The 16,340-nt window shown below is 46.3% G+C and overlaps 1 protein-coding gene and 1 pseudogene across 11 annotated transcripts in view; both read left to right on the forward strand.

Moving 5' to 3' along the window:
* The window catches only part of MAP3K4 (mitogen-activated protein kinase kinase kinase 4), a 162,508-nt gene that overhangs the window by 14,444 nt on the left and 131,724 nt on the right, over window positions 1-16,340 (forward strand). Inside the window, exon 1 of one of the 11 annotated variants that reach the window (XM_067011117.1) lies at window positions 8,083-8,120. The exons of the other annotated variants lie outside the window; for them this stretch is intronic. The gene's annotated coding sequence lies outside the window, so the exon portion shown is untranslated. Of the gene's footprint in view, window positions 1-8,082; window positions 8,121-16,340 lie in introns of those variants that run through there. 11 annotated transcript variants of the gene reach the window in all.
* On the forward strand, window positions 14,908-15,842 carry LOC131767990 (large ribosomal subunit protein uL18 pseudogene; annotated as a pseudogene).

Below are 16,340 nucleotides of genomic sequence, written 5' to 3' on the forward strand. Positions count from 1 at the left end.
CCTCTCACACATGCACACACACAATGCACCTCTCTCACACACACACACACACACAATGCACCTCTCTCTCTCACACACACAAATGCACCTCTCTCTCTCACACATGCACACACACAATGCACCTCTCTCACACACACACACACACACAATGCACCTCTCTCTCTCACACACACAAATGCACCTCTCTCTCTCACACGCACACACACAATGCACCTCTCTCACACACACACACAATGCACCTCTCTCTCTCACACACACAAATGCACCTTTCTCTCTCACACACACACTGCACCTCTCTCACACGCACACACACACTGCACCTCCCTCTCTCTCACACACACACAATGCACCTCTCTCTCACACACGCACACACACACTGCACCTCCCTCTCTCACGCACACACACAATGCACCTCTCTCTCACACACACAGACACAGCACCTCTCTCTCACACACGCACACACACAATGCACCTCTCTCTCACACACACACACGCACTGCACCTCTCTCTCTCTCACATACACACAATGCACCTGTCTCTCACACACACACACACACATTTTTATTATGGAAGATTCAGGTGTACAACATTATAATTTGACATCTCTGTACACTACACAGTGATCACCACCAAAGTCTAGTTATCATCCATCACCTTACAGTTCACCCCACACAGACTATTTAGATTTAACTTTTTAAAAATTTTTACTGAAGTATAGTTGTTTTACAGTGTTGTGTTAATTCACACACGCTATTGAAATTTCTCCGTCTTGGGCTTCCCTGGTGGCACAGTGGTTAAGAATCCGCCTGCCAATGCAGTGGACACGGGTTCAAGCCCTGGTCCGGGAAGATCCCACATGCCGCGGAACAACTAATCCCGTGCGCCACAACTACTGAGCCTGTGCTCTAGAGCCCGCGAGCCACAACTACTGAGCCCATGTGCCACAACTACTGAGCCTGCGCTCTAGAGCCCGCGAGCCACAACTACTGAAGCCCACGTGCCTAGAGCCCGTGCTCCACAGCAAGAGAAGCCACCGCAATGAGAAGCCCGCGCACCGCAACAGAGAGTAGCCCCCGCTCGCCGCAACTAGAGAAAGCCCGCGCGCAGCAGTGAAGACCCAACGCAGCCAAAAATAAATAAATAAGTAAATAAATAAATTTATTTATTTTTTTAAAAAAGTCTCTGTCTTGCTCTTGTGGTGCACCGTGCTTCCCCTACAGGAACACCACTGCTCTTCATTTTAATTTCATGTTTAATTGTCTGTCTTCCTCACTCAGCTGTAAGCTCCTTGGAACAGGGATTGTGTTTGCCTCTTCATTATTCATTCCCACGTTCGCAGGCGGCCTGGCACATTGTAGGCATCAATAAATATGTATTAAAGGGGTGAATGCAGTTTTCAGATCATAATTAAGAGGCAGCCATACATTTTCAGTTAGTTTCCTATGTGGATTTTTCTCTCTTTTTTTTTTTTTTTGTTTTTGGTTCTGTTTTGTTTTGAACAACAGCGCTGCTGAAGTTATTGGCTGAAGAGCTGGAGCTGTCACACCAGTGAACCTGGCTTCCAGTCCCTGCCCCACCCTTTGCCAGATCTGTGATATTGGGCAAGGGGCTTACCCCCTCCTGGGTATCGCTTCTCCACGAGTATAGCTGGGAATAGGAACAGGTCTGATCGCTGAGGTCCTGCCAATCCTGATGTTTTACAAGAAAGGAGGACATTTTATACGGCTGACCAGAAAGAGAAAAATAGTAGTAATACATGAAATACTTTATTGAGCAGAAAAAAGCCTCAGGAAAACAGAAAGCCCAGACTCTGAGTCTACTGGCCATTAAAACGTCCACTGTTTTCCAACTTTGTTGATGATATGGACTTACTAAATTAAAGAGTAATCAGCTCAAGAGTGCCATTTGCTGCCTATTTCCATGTGGCATCGCCACTGTCCTATGTTCTGATGGTCCTAAGGGTTGATCAGGATGAAGAATAGGTTAAATGAGACCTGCCCGTCCGCGGTGTGCTCAGCGCGGGCCCCCCTTTCCCCAAAGCAGCTCCCTGCGTGCTGCACACTCTCTTTTGTCGCCACTGTCTCTCTGTCCCCAAGAAGCCCTGCATTTATTCTGCTTCTAAATGGGTCCCCTTCTTGTAAAGCATCATTATACCCCGCAGAAAAGAATGTGAGCTCCGAGGCGTCTTTGTCTGAAAAAACTTTGAAGGCAAATTCCTTGAACTTCTGAGACATTCAATAGACAGTAGCTCCTTTCCTCGTGGGTGCATGTGTTTAACTCTGGCAGGAACCTTTGACATGTTTTCCCACAGTTCTGTTTATTGTGACTTCCTAGGGACATTTCCCTGTTGAAAATTTAGCTAGAAAAGAAAGTTGGCGTCACTCTTGCTGGGTGTTGAGCAAGGATGAGAAACCCGTTTGTTTTACACTGATGGATAATAACCTTCTTTTTTCAAAAATTTATTTTATTGAAGTGTAGTTGATTTACAATGTTGCATTGCCTTCAGGTGTACAGCAAAGTTCTTCAGTTATACATATATATACATTATTTTTCATATTCTTTTCCATTATAATTTATCAGGATATTGAATCTAGTTCCCTGTGCTGTACAGTAGGACCTTGTTTATCCATTCTCTATACAATAGTTTACATCTGCTGACCCCAAACTCTCAGTCCGTCCCTCCTCCACCCACCCCCACCCACCTCTTAGCAATAACCTCAAGACAACGATGGGTCTCCCTCGCTTACATAAAAATGTGCGCTGAATGACGTGCACAGCGTAAGTTTCTGTGAATTGAAACCTACATGGTGAGTTAAAGGAGCTTCCCATGCTCTTTTTTGCATTGAAAAGTCTGCTTTGTAGAGGGCAGTCTCCCAACTTACCTATTGGCTAATTCTACTTGTTGTTACATCAGCATAACTGCTTCTCCCCACGCGGACCCTGATCCAAGCCAAGCTCCTTCTCCATCTGGGCTATTGTTACGATCCAACTGGCCGCTCGGCTCCACCCTGGTTCCCAACACAGCAGTCAGGGCGGCCCTTTTAAAATGTAAATATGTTTTGGGCTTCCCTGGTGGCGCAGTGGTTGAGAGTCCGCCTGCCGATGCAGGGCACGCGGGTTCGTGCCCCGGTCCGGGAGGATCCCACGTGCCGCAGAGCGGCTGGGCCCGTGAGCCATGGCCGCTGCGCCTGCGCGTCCGGAGCCTGTGCTCCGCAGCGGGAGAGGCTGCAATAGTGAGAGGCCCGCGTACAGCAAAAAAAAAAAAAAATGTAAATATGTTTTAAAACTTAACGTCTGCCTGCAGAACAGCCCACCAGCTGCCGCCGTAGAACCCCAAGGCCCTACTGCCGTCGCACTCACGTCTCTGAGTGCGCCAAGCACGCTCCTCCCCGGGACTCCGTGCTGCCCGGCCCCCGCGCACGGAATCTCCTGCCAGACACACCATGTGGCCGCTGCCCCCTCTCCTTCCAGACCTTCCTCTGCTCGGACCTCAGTGAGGCCGAGGGACACCACCACTCAATCGGCCTTGACTCGCACCCTGCACGTCTCACCCCCCTCGCCTGCTCTGGGTCCGCCCTTACCGCCTTCTGACATTGCCTAGAGGTGCTTATTTGTTACGCGATTGTCTTCATCAGCAGAAGGCCGCTGAGTGAAGGCAGAGATGTTTTCTGTTTTGTTGGCTGCTGCATCCCCGGCGCCTGGTGTGGTGTCCACACACAGTAGGGGCTCTGAAAGCTTGTTGAGTCAGTGAGTGAATGAATAATTGGGTGTTTCTCAGGTGTAATCTAAACAAAGTCAGATTTTTATTTTCTGTATAGTTTAAGCCTATAGAGTAAGGGTAAAGTCTATCAAAGTCTGTATTTTTTTTTTTTTTTTTTTTTTTTTTTTTTTTTGCGGTGCGCAGGCCTCTCACTGCTGTGGCCTCTCCCGTTGCGGAGCACAGGCTCCGGACGCGCAGGCTCAGCGGCCACGGCTCACGGGCCCAGCCGCTCCACGGCACGTGGGATCTTCCCAGACCGGGGCACGAACCCGCGTCCCCCGCATCGGCAGGCGGACTCTCAACCACTGCGCCACCGGGGAAGCCCCAAAGTCTGTATTTTTAAACTTGTTTGTTACTAGCTGACGGGGACATTCTTTATAACGTGAGGAATCATGATGACAAGGGCTAAACTTAGGGAGGCACAGAGGGTGGTCAGAAGGGAGCAGGACTGAAGATGTGGTGCGTATACACAGCGCAAGATTGCTCAGCCGCTCAGAAGAACGAACTAATGCCATTTGCAGCGACACGGACGGACCTGGAGCTGATCACACTTAGTGAAGTAAGTCAAAGACAAATATCATATGCTATTGCTCATCCATGGAACCTAAAAAAAGATGATACAGATGAACTTATTTACAAAACAGAAACGGGCTCACAGACTCAGAGAATGAAATTATGGTTACTGGGAGGAAGGGTGTGGGGGGAGGGATAGGTTGGGAGTTTGGGATTGACAGGCACCCACTGCTATATTTAAAATACGTAACCAACAAGGACCTACCGTGTAGCACAGGGAACTCTGCTCACTATTCTGTAATAACCTAAATGGGAAAAGAATTTGAAAAAGAATAGATCCATGTATATGTATAAGTGAATCACTTGGCTCTACACCTGAAACTAACACAACCTTGTTAGTTAACTAGACTCCGATATAAACTAAAAATTTTTTAAAGGCGGGGCGGGAGCAGGACTTAAGGCTTAGCCTGAGCTTTTGTGCTCAGATCTGGCCTCAGGAGCGCGCGTGCATTCGTTGTAAGGATTTGAGATAATGTATGTAAACTGCCTGACCCACATTGATGTTTACTACACAAATGGAATAATCGTGAGCTTTCTGTCATTATTTGGAACCATCCTGGAGATTGCCCCCGCTGTCCCAATGACTTAAGACTTCTAAGAAGGCCACCAAACAAGAGGATTTCCTGCTGGAAACCCGTGGCCCACTGCATCCCGTCGGGGCCCCTTTGGAGATCGGAGCAACGCACAGCAGGAAAGCTAGGCAACCATAACTGCTCTTACGAATGAAAAATGAAGAAAGGGATCCATTTGTCCCTTTCCCAGGACAAAGCGCACGCTTCCTCCGGTTGACTTTATGCTTCCAGCCTCGTGCCTTTGATGTCTTAGTGTCTGGCATGTTTATTTTTTATTTATTTATTTATTTTTTTGCGGTATGCGGGCCTCTCACTGTTGTGGCCTCTCCCGTTGCGGAGCACAGGCTCCGGACGCGCAGGCTCAGCGGCCACGGCTCACGGGCCCAGCCGCTCCACGGCACGTGGGATCTTCCCAGACCGGGGCACGAACCCGCGTCCCCCGCATCGGCAGGCGGACTCTCAACCACTGCGCCACCGGGGAAGCCCCAAAGTCTGTATTTTTAAACTTGTTTGTTACTAGCTGACGGGGACATTCTTTATAACGTGAGGAATCATGATGACAAGGGCTAAACTTAGGGAGGCACAGAGGGTGGTCAGAAGGGAGCAGGACTGAAGATGTGGTGCGTATACACAGCGCAAGATTGCTCAGCCGCTCAGAAGAACGAACTAATGCCATTTGCAGCGACACGGACGGACCTGGAGCTGATCACACTTAGTGAAGTAAGTCAAAGACAAATATCATATGCTATTGCTCATCCATGGAACCTAAAAAAAGATGATACAGATGAACTTATTTACAAAACAGAAACGGGCTCACAGACTCAGAGAATGAAATTATGGTTACTGGGAGGAAGGGTGTGGGGGGAGGGATAGGTTGGGAGTTTGGGATTGACAGGCACCCACTGCTATATTTAAAATACGTAACCAACAAGGACCTACCGTGTAGCACAGGGAACTCTGCTCACTATTCTGTAATAACCTAAATGGGAAAAGAATTTGAAAAAGAATAGATCCATGTATATGTATAAGTGAATCACTTGGCTCTACACCTGAAACTAACACAACCTTGTTAGTTAACTAGACTCCGATATAAACTAAAAATTTTTTAAAGGCGGGGCGGGAGCAGGACTTAAGGCTTAGCCTGAGCTTTTGTGCTCAGATCTGGCCTCAGGAGCGCGCGTGCATTCGTTGTAAGGATTTGAGATAATGTATGTAAACTGCCTGACCCACATTGATGTTTACTACACAAATGGAATAATCGTGAGCTTTCTGTCATTATTTGGAACCATCCTGGAGATTGCCCCCGCTGTCCCAATGACTTAAGACTTCTAAGAAGGCCACCAAACAAGAGGATTTCCTGCTGGAAACCCGTGGCCCACTGCATCCCGTCGGGGCCCCTTTGGAGATCGGAGCAACGCACAGCAGGAAAGCTAGGCAACCATAACTGCTCTTACGAATGAAAAATGAAGAAAGGGATCCATTTGTCCCTTTCCCAGGACAAAGCGCACGCTTCCTCCGGTTGACTTTATGCTTCCAGCCTCGTGCCTTTGATGTCTTAGTGTCTGGCATGTTTATTTTTTATTTATTTATTTATTTTTTTGCGGTATGCGGGCCTCTCACTGTTGTGGCCTCTCCCGTTGCGGAGCACAGGCTCCGGACGCGCAGGCTCAGCGGCCACGGCTCACGGGCCCAGCCGCTCCACGGCACGTGGGATCTTCCCAGACCGGGGCACGAACCCGCGTCCCCCGCATCGGCAGGCGGACTCTCAACCACTGCGCCACCGGGGAAGCCCCAAAGTCTGTATTTTTAAACTTGTTTGTTACTAGCTGACGGGGACATTCTTTATAACGTGAGGAATCATGATGACAAGGGCTAAACTTAGGGAGGCACAGAGGGTGGTCAGAAGGGAGCAGGACTGAAGATGTGGTGCGTATACACAGCGCAAGATTGCTCAGCCGCTCAGAAGAACGAACTAATGCCATTTGCAGCGACACGGACGGACCTGGAGCTGATCACACTTAGTGAAGTAAGTCAAAGACAAATATCATATGCTATTGCTCATCCATGGAACCTAAAAAAAGATGATACAGATGAACTTATTTACAAAACAGAAACGGGCTCACAGACTCAGAGAATGAAATTATGGTTACTGGGAGGAAGGGTGTGGGGGGAGGGATAGGTTGGGAGTTTGGGATTGACAGGCACCCACTGCTATATTTAAAATACGTAACCAACAAGGACCTACCGTGTAGCACAGGGAACTCTGCTCACTATTCTGTAATAACCTAAATGGGAAAAGAATTTGAAAAAGAATAGATCCATGTATATGTATAAGTGAATCACTTGGCTCTACACCTGAAACTAACACAACCTTGTTAGTTAACTAGACTCCGATATAAACTAAAAATTTTTTAAAGGCGGGGCGGGAGCAGGACTTAAGGCTTAGCCTGAGCTTTTGTGCTCAGATCTGGCCTCAGGAGCGCGCGTGCATTCGTTGTAAGGATTTGAGATAATGTATGTAAACTGCCTGACCCACATTGATGTTTACTACACAAATGGAATAATCGTGAGCTTTCTGTCATTATTTGGAACCATCCTGGAGATTGCCCCCGCTGTCCCAATGACTTAAGACTTCTAAGAAGGCCACCAAACAAGAGGATTTCCTGCTGGAAACCCGTGGCCCACTGCATCCCGTCGGGGCCCCTTTGGAGATCGGAGCAACGCACAGCAGGAAAGCTAGGCAACCATAACTGCTCTTACGAATGAAAAATGAAGAAAGGGATCCATTTGTCCCTTTCCCAGGACAAAGCGCACGCTTCCTCCGGTTGACTTTATGCTTCCAGCCTCGTGCCTTTGATGTCTTAGTGTCTGGCATGTTTATTTTTTATTTATTTATTTATTTTTTTGCGGTATGCGGGCCTCTCACTGTTGTGGCCTCTCCCGTTGCGGAGCACAGGCTCCGGACGCACAGGCCCAGCGGCCATGGCTCACGGGCTCAGTCGCTCCACGGCACGTGGGATCTTCCCGGACCAGGGCACGAACCTGTGTCTCCTGCATCGGCAGGCGGACTCTCAACCACTGCGCCACCAGGGAAGCCCTGGCATGTTTATTGACACTTCACAGTGGGCCCATGGAATAGGTAGGGCAGCTATGCCCATTCTCAGCACCAGATCCCAAATGGCTTGTTTGTGGCTACAGGTTGGCCTGCACTCCAGGTAAGGGTTCTTTTTACCATGTGTTGCCTTTTTCAAATTTATGCAGCAATTATTGGACTGTGCCTTGTATGCCAGGCACTGTTCCAGGCACTGGGAATACAGCAGTGTCTCTAATCTCATGGAGCACACATGCCAGTGGAGGAAAAAAGACAGTAAACAAATGACAAGTAAATGTGCAACGTGCCAGGTAGAGATTTTTGCCACACGGGAACATGAAGCTAGGTGAGAGGCATAGGATGCTGCTATTCAGTATCAGGAAATCAGGTAAAACCTCACCGAGAAGGTTACATTTGGACAGAGACTGGAGCAGGCCTCGCAGATACCTGGAGAGTGTTGCAATGAGGGAACAGCAAGGGCAAAGGCCCTGAGGCAGGACCGTGTTTGGCTACTCGAAGCATGACAAGGAGGCCAGAGTGGCTGGAGCTCGGTGAGCAGGTGGGAGAGTGTGGGAGACAATGGTCAGAGAGAGTGGGCAGAGGTCAGGCCATTGTAGGACTTTGATGTTTACTCCAAGTGAGAGGGGAAGGCTTGAGGGTTTTGAGGAGAAGAGAGGTTCTTCTGCTGCTGTGTTGCGTTGAAAGGACACAGGGGGAGCCAGGGAGAGCGGATGTTGTAGCCGATCCAGCTGGGAGGTGCTGGCCGCTGAGACCAGAGTTGTACCAGTGGAGGTGCTGAGAAGTAGTTCGATGATGGATATTATCTTGCAGGTAGACCTGGAAGATGGTGCGAAAAGATTGGAAGTGGGGTTTGAGGGAAATAGAGGCGTTAACAATGAACTCCAATCTTTTGGCTCAAACCTCTGGAAGAATGGGGTTGCCATTTCCCCAAAAGGGAGAGATTACAGGTAGAGCAAGCTTGTGTTGGTTTAGCTGTGTCTGATTTTTTTTTTAAGGATGCAGTTGAAATCAGGGGTTCAGTTTGGGGCATGTGAGGTTTATTAAACATCCAAGCGAACATATCCTGTAGGCACGTTGACAGGCATGAGTCTGATAGGAGACCAGAACCTGTCTGGGTTGGAGATGTGAATGCAGATGCATCAATGCAGAGACGCTGTTTAAACCCGTGCAAGTAGATGGAATCATCTGGAAATTGGGTGTAAACCAGGAAGCATCCGAGGTCAGAGACCTGTAACACTGCAACATTTGCCACTTAGGGGATGCTAAGGAACCAGCAAAGGAGGCTGGGAAGGTGTGACCCACAGCGAGGGGAGTGGAGAGAGTTCGGCCAGGAAGCCAGGGAATAAAGTGGGGGGTGAGATCCCCTCTGTCAGGTGGTGCTACTAGGTCAAATGTGTAGATAGATAGATAGACAGATAGATATGTAGAAAACATGTACAAAATATATATATATGTAGTACAGTATATGCCTTCTTAACGTGACATTACTTCATGAAGCATTTTCTATGTCATTAAATATAATTTCCACGCATGGCTTTTAATGACCCCATAGTATTTCATGTCATGGATGCGCTATAATTTATTTACTATTCTCTGACTGTTGGATGTTTGTGTCAATTTTTCAGTATCATAAATAATGCTTATATATACATCTTTTGATTCTTCTATATAAACTCCTAGAACTGGAATTATTGGGGTGGCCATAAAGTTCGTTCCATAACATCTTACGGAAAAACCCAAACGAACTTTTAGCCCAACCCAATACAACCCAGTCAGAAGTGAATATTTATTATAAATGTCCATCCAGAAAGACTGTACCAATGTTTGCTTCTACCAGCTTTGTAAAAGAGGAGTGGCTTATTTTACTGTGGGCTTCACCAATATTGTGTATCAGTTCTTTTCAGTTTTTTTGACAATAGAGTAAAAAGGGCTTGTCAATGATGTTTGCTTTTTTTTTCTCATGAGCTCATTATGGCTTCGTGTATCTTTTGTACCTGTCTCTTGTCAATGTATCTGCTGGAATCATGTATTTTTCTTAGTTACTTGGTAAAGCCACTCATGCAGTAAGGATATGGATATTTTGCCATAACTGGGGTAAATATTTTTCCCAGCTGTTTGCACTTTGGTTTTATAATGACATTATATGATTTATAAATTTTAACATTAAATTTAGAAAATTCTTTGCAATTTTGAAAGTAATATATATGTATATAGTTTCAAGATGTCTAAGTTTTAAAGTTATTTATTTTTATGTATAGTTAAAGGTAAGGCCCTAACCTGACTTTTTTTTTTCCCCAGAAGTAATCAAATCTACTCACCCAGGTCAAGAATTTCTACTCTATGTTCCAAATTCAGCCTCTCATTGAACACTTGTAGAATAAGGCGACCTAATTAGTAAACAATCTGTTAAACAGTTCTAATAGTTTAAGCTTCATTTGGTCTCAGAACCTGCTGCCATGTAATTCCTATATCAGTGAGAACATGATAGGCTGTGCTGCTGTAATAAACAGCCCACATTTCTTCTCTGCCTTGTCCAGAAGGGATACCTGTCACTTCCCTCCAAACCCCGTTGGCCAGAGCTAGTCACATGGTCCTACCTAACTGCAGGGGTTGGAGAAGATGGGAAGCAAATGGAATGTTTCGGGAGTACCCTTCCATCTGCCGTAGATTCCTGCCACATAGTCTATCTAGCATTGGCCTCAGGAACGCAGAGGAAGACTTTTCCACATATGCCTTCAAATAATTGAAAACAGCAATCACATCCCACTCCCCCGCCCCGTATACACGTTCCCCTATGCGCACCCCCTGTGCCTCTCATAGTCTTCTGGTTTTCAGAAGAAGCCTCACTCTTTTGATCATTTTTTCTCTTAGTTTCTTTCTTTTCTTTTTTTTTTTTTTTGTGGCTGTGCCACAGCCATGAGGGATCTTAGTTCCCCGACCAGGCATCGAACCCGCGCCCCCTGCGTTGGAAGCGCAGAGTCTTAACCACTGGACCACCAGGGAGGTCCCATCTAACTTAGTTTCTTATCCCGTTGCCATCCTGGAAACCCTTTCCTGGATGCATCACCACTTATTAATATCAGTTATTAATACGCAAAATGTCTTGTGATTTAAGCAGAGATTTATCTTCCATTTCGTTAATGTTCGGTCTGATATTCTCGAAGCTGAGTCCTCATCCTCCTCTGCTCCGTGTTCCCTGCGACACCTTCCTACCCTACCGGCATAAGGCTTGGCTCGTAGCTACCCCGTTTGCCAGATGGATTGTACACCTGTAGTTTCCATTGCCCTAGGATCATGATGGTAACCAGTTCAAGAAGTCATACCCTAAAGCCATGACCCGTCGTCAGTTCATTAAGATATACAACTGTTTTATGATGTAATTTGCTCAAGCCGTAAATCACATCCAGTTTCCCTGCTTCAGCTTTTCAGTGCTTCCAGCTGCTACATTTTCCCATTGGGTGTGGATGAACCACTGGAGTTTGAGACAGTAGACAGCCTAGGAAAACAATGTCACTGAACTGATAATGAGTGTGACAGTCTTCAAGTCTCTGCGGACTTAGGATGCGGAAGAGGGAGGGACTTTTGATAGCCCTATTCTCCAACTGCTCATATTATTTTCAGGTCAGAAAATTTACCTTGATGGGTGTTGTACTTCTTGAACAGAAAGGCTTTGCAACCCTCCCCCTCCCCCTGAGGGTGCTTCATTGCCCCATGGAGTCAGATGGTGACAGTGGGCCTGAAGGGTCTATAAGGGCTAGACCTCTTACAATGCTTCTACCAAGAAGAGTAGCCGAGGTGACATATGAGAAGGTTTACTGGGCAACATAAAGTTGACTTCTGCCTTACCCATCATCTAGGCCTTGTTTGTGTTCAAAACCTATTTCAAATGCTAAGCTGAAAGACCTGGGTCATCATGTGATAGCCAGTTGTACATATGATAGCGTCATGTGTGTGAGAGCCAGTCATACATGTCTATTAATAAATCCTTGTGTGGACCCAGAGATGCTGTTTCTTCTAACGGTCCAGATCCAAACTTTTACTGGGACACTCAGCTATATTAAAGCTGAAGCTTGAACATGCCCTTTAACCTACCTAGTAGTTTCCAAATACTTCAGCTCCCACCATCTCCCAACTTCCTTCACTATCATAATTGAATACTAGGAGTCTCTTTTTCCAGAGTGAGAATACTACAAAGCCTCTTTTGAAACCAGCAGAGTCAGACTCATGTCGAACTGCCACTCATTAAATGCACGATAAGCACATCTTAATAACCTGACAATTCCGTGCGCTACCCTAAAGGTATTTTCAAACATTGTTTCCAAAACACGTTCTTGTTCCAAGTACTGTGAGTAGGGCTCACAATTAACTAATTTCCAGCCAAGTCTGAAATATCAAAGGTTAGTGTCCAGAGATCGTAGCGTGTAAAAGAATGGGAGCTCTTGTTTTCAAATTCAGCTGTGTTGGTTTTACAGTTTCAGGACTGGAAAATGGCCAGAAGACTGTATTAACCTTCTTTTCAATCTTTCTTAAGAATCCCCTCGGGCTTCCCTGGTGGCGCAGTGGTTGAGAGTCCGCCTGCCGATGCGGGGGACGCGGGTTCGCGCCCCGGTCCGGGAGGATCCCACGTGCCGCGGAGCGGCTGGGCCCGTGAGCCGTGGCCGCTGAGCCTGCGGGTCCGGAGCCTGTGCTCCGCAACGGGAGAGGCCACAACAGTCAGAGGCCCGCGTACCACCAAAAAAAAAAAAAAAAAAAGAATTCCCTCACATCTAGGATGCCAACTAGACTCCGAGAATTCATGCTTATTCTGTTGTGTCCAGGGGATGCCTTCTGTTATCCGTAGTTACCTGCAATGGTGAGGGGTTGGGCATTGAAAGAGTAAAAAGTCAAGTTTTTAACCCAAGAATAGGGTATTTGTTTCACCCGGCATCATAGTCAAGTTCAGGGCCACTGGGAGCTCACGTGAAGCCTAGAAAAGAAAGAAGCTTCCGTGCACATCCACTGTTCGAGGCTTCGGCCCTGGTTGTTTGATCCTTACTGGAGCTTGGTTTTTAGTCCATTCCCTTGACTGCAATTTTAGTTCCTATTTCCTTGGCCTTCAGATTTATAGGTTAGAATCTTCATAACTGTAGCTTTGCTTCCCCATTTCCCACCTCTGAACCTTCTATCCTCAGAGCCTAGGCCCCTGTCCCTGAGTCGGGGTCTGCAGAGCTATGCTCCCTGGGTTTAAAATGCTTGTTCTTGGGCTTCCCTGGTGGCGCAGTGGTTGAGAGTCCGCCTGCCGATGCAGGGGACACGGGTTCGTGCCCCGGTCCGGGAAGATCCCACATGCCGCGGAACGGCTGGCCCGTGAGCCATGGCCGCTGAGCCTGCGCGTCCGGAGCCTGTGCTCCGCAAAGGGAGAGGCCACAACGGTGAGAGGCCCACGTACCGCAAAAATAAATAAATAAATAAATAAATAAAATGCTTGTTCTCATCCCTCAGGAACATTGCAGAGAAAAATCCAGATATGATATGTTTATGACATGATCGAATCTGGTTTGAATATATTTCAAGAAGAGCATAGTTTCAAGTAAAAAAAAAAAACACTGAAATTTATTCAGAAATAGATAAGTTAGTAAACTTTTGCATGCAAATTCACAATATGTAAAAATAATAACAGAGTTTTGTAAGGACGGTGGCCCCTGCATAGCATTTTTGTTTGTTTGTTTGTTTTTTGTAGCACAGCAAAAAGCCCAGATATCAAATAGACTGGAGGCTGGGAAGATACATGCACTACAAACCTATAAATTTTAAAAAAGTAACCTAATCCCCCCACGCCCCACCCCCACCCGCAAAGTTGCCTCTTACATTCATTTCTCCCTATAGCAGTGTTAAATCTGGTAAGGATTGTGTCCATCTTCCCACAATTAAAAGTCTACAAACTAAAAAATTTCCATAGAAGCCAACCATCAAAATGTGTGAAACATCTAAAATGTTGATGTAATTGAAACCTGTCTTCAGTATTTGCTAAATACATGTTTTCCCTCCCTTGACATCTAATAAACGATTGTAGAGCTACGTCTGAGTTTAGCATTATAAGATCCGGATTCAAAGTACCACAGGAGAACAGTCAGCTCTGGTCTTCTCTGGATTCATGGGCTATTTTTAAAATAAATACTAGAGGGCTTCCCTGGTGGCGCAGTGGTTGAGAGTCTGCCTGCCGATGCAGGGGACACGGGTTCGTGCCCCGGTCCGGGAAGATACCACATGCCGTGGAGCGGCTGGGCCCGTGAGCCATGGCCACTGAGCCTGTGCGTCTGGAGCCTGTGCCCCGCAACGGGAGAGGCCACAACAGTGAGAGGCCCGCATACCGCAAAAAAATAAATAAATAAATAAATGAAAAATAAAATCAATACTAGCTACATAACTAATTTTTTAAAACTCGAAACTTTGCAACTGATTGGTTATTTGTGATACAAAACTTTCTACCTGCTAGAAGGTGATAAAGAAATGATGATCAATTTTCCTTGATCAAGACTTCCAAATAACTTAGCTAGATACACACCCCCCGCCCCCAACTCAAGAGGGTAGAGGATGGAGGCGGGAAGCGAAACTTCCCAGTGGAGAAGCCTGACAAGCCCCAGTCAGCCAGTGGTCAAGGCCAACGTCGACGGTGATAAGGCCCTTGCTGTCCTGTTCACCTCTGCTTGTCCTCCCCAAGACCCATAACCTTCGTCTAACCCTGAGAAAAACATCAGACAAAACCCAGTTGTTGGACTTTCTGCAACATACCTGATCGCTACTCCTCAAAACTGTCATCAAGAACAAGGAAAATCTTATGACCTTGAAAAATTGTGAATCACTATGTTGTACACCTGAAATGCAAAATCCTGTGTATCGAGTGACGGCTACAGCCTCTGTTCTACAGGATGGGGTTTGTTAAAGTGGTCAAGGATAAGGCCTACTTCAAGAGATACCAAGTGAAATTTAGAAGACGGCGAGAGGGCAAAACTGACTACTATGCTCAGAAACGATTGGTAATTCAAGATAAAAGTAAGTACAACACACCCAAATACAGAATGATAGTTCGTGTAACTGACAGAGATCTCATCTGTCAGATCGCTTATGCCTGTATAGAAGGAGATACGATAGTTTGTGCAGCTTATGCTCATGAACTCCCGAGGTATGGCGTGCAGGTTGGCCTGGCAAATTATGCTGCAGCTTATCCTAGTGGCCTGCTGCTGGCACGCAGGCTTCTTAATAGGTTTGGTGTGGACAAAATTTACGAAGGCCCAGTCGAGGTGGCTGGAGATGAATACAATATGGAGAGCATGGATGGTCAACCTGGTGCCTTCACCTGTTACTGGGATGCAGGGCTTGCCAGGACCACCACTGGGAATAAAGTTTTTGGGGGCCCTGAAGGGAGCTGTCGATGGAGGCTTGTCTGTCCCTCACAGTACCAAACGGTTCCCTGGTTATGACTCAGAAAGCAAAGAATTCAACGCTGAGGTACACCGAAAGCACGTCGTGGGGCAGGACGTTGCAGATTAGTTGCATTACCTGATTGAAGAAGTTGAAGATGCTTACAAAAAACAATTCTCTCAATACATAAAGAACAACGTAACTCCAGACATGATGGAGGAGATGGATGAGAAAGCTCATGCTGCGATACGAGAGAATCCAGTGTATGAGAAGAAGCCTAAGAAAGAAGTTAAAAAGAAGAGGTGGAACCGTCCCCAAATGTCACTTGCCCAGAAGAAAGATCGGGGAGCTCAGAAGAAGGCAAGCTTCTTTAGAGCTCAGGAGGGGGCTGCTGAGAGTTTATAAACCAAACCACAATTTCTATGAAGATTTTTCAGTTAAAGACAGTAATCAACTGATTGAAGAAGAAAAAAAAATACTGTGTATCAACTATACGTCAATACCAATATTTTTTAAAACAAAGGGAACAAAAACAATTAAGTCTGAGGAGGCACCTAAGAAGATGTGATGACTAAATGTAATATGGTGTCCGGGATGGGACTCTGGAACAGAAAAAGGACATTCAGAAGTCCAAATAAAGTGTGGGCTTCGGTTAATGAAATGCATCGATGTTGATTCGTTACTTGGGACAAATGTCACATACAAGGGAAGATGTTCATTAGAGGAGAACCTGGGTGTGGCGGTTATGGGAACACACTGTACTATCTTTGCAACTGTTCTGTAAGCTTAAAACTATTCTAAAAGAAATCAAAGTTTATTTATTTTTTTAAACATCTTTATTGGAGCATAATTGCTTTACAATGGTGTGTTAGTTTCTGCTTTACAGCAAAGTGAATCAGTTATACATATACATATGTTCCCA

Source organism: Kogia breviceps, chromosome 13 (assembly GCF_026419965.1).
Source record: "Kogia breviceps isolate mKogBre1 chromosome 13, mKogBre1 haplotype 1, whole genome shotgun sequence".
NCBI lineage: Eukaryota > Metazoa > Chordata > Mammalia > Artiodactyla > Physeteridae > Kogia > Kogia breviceps.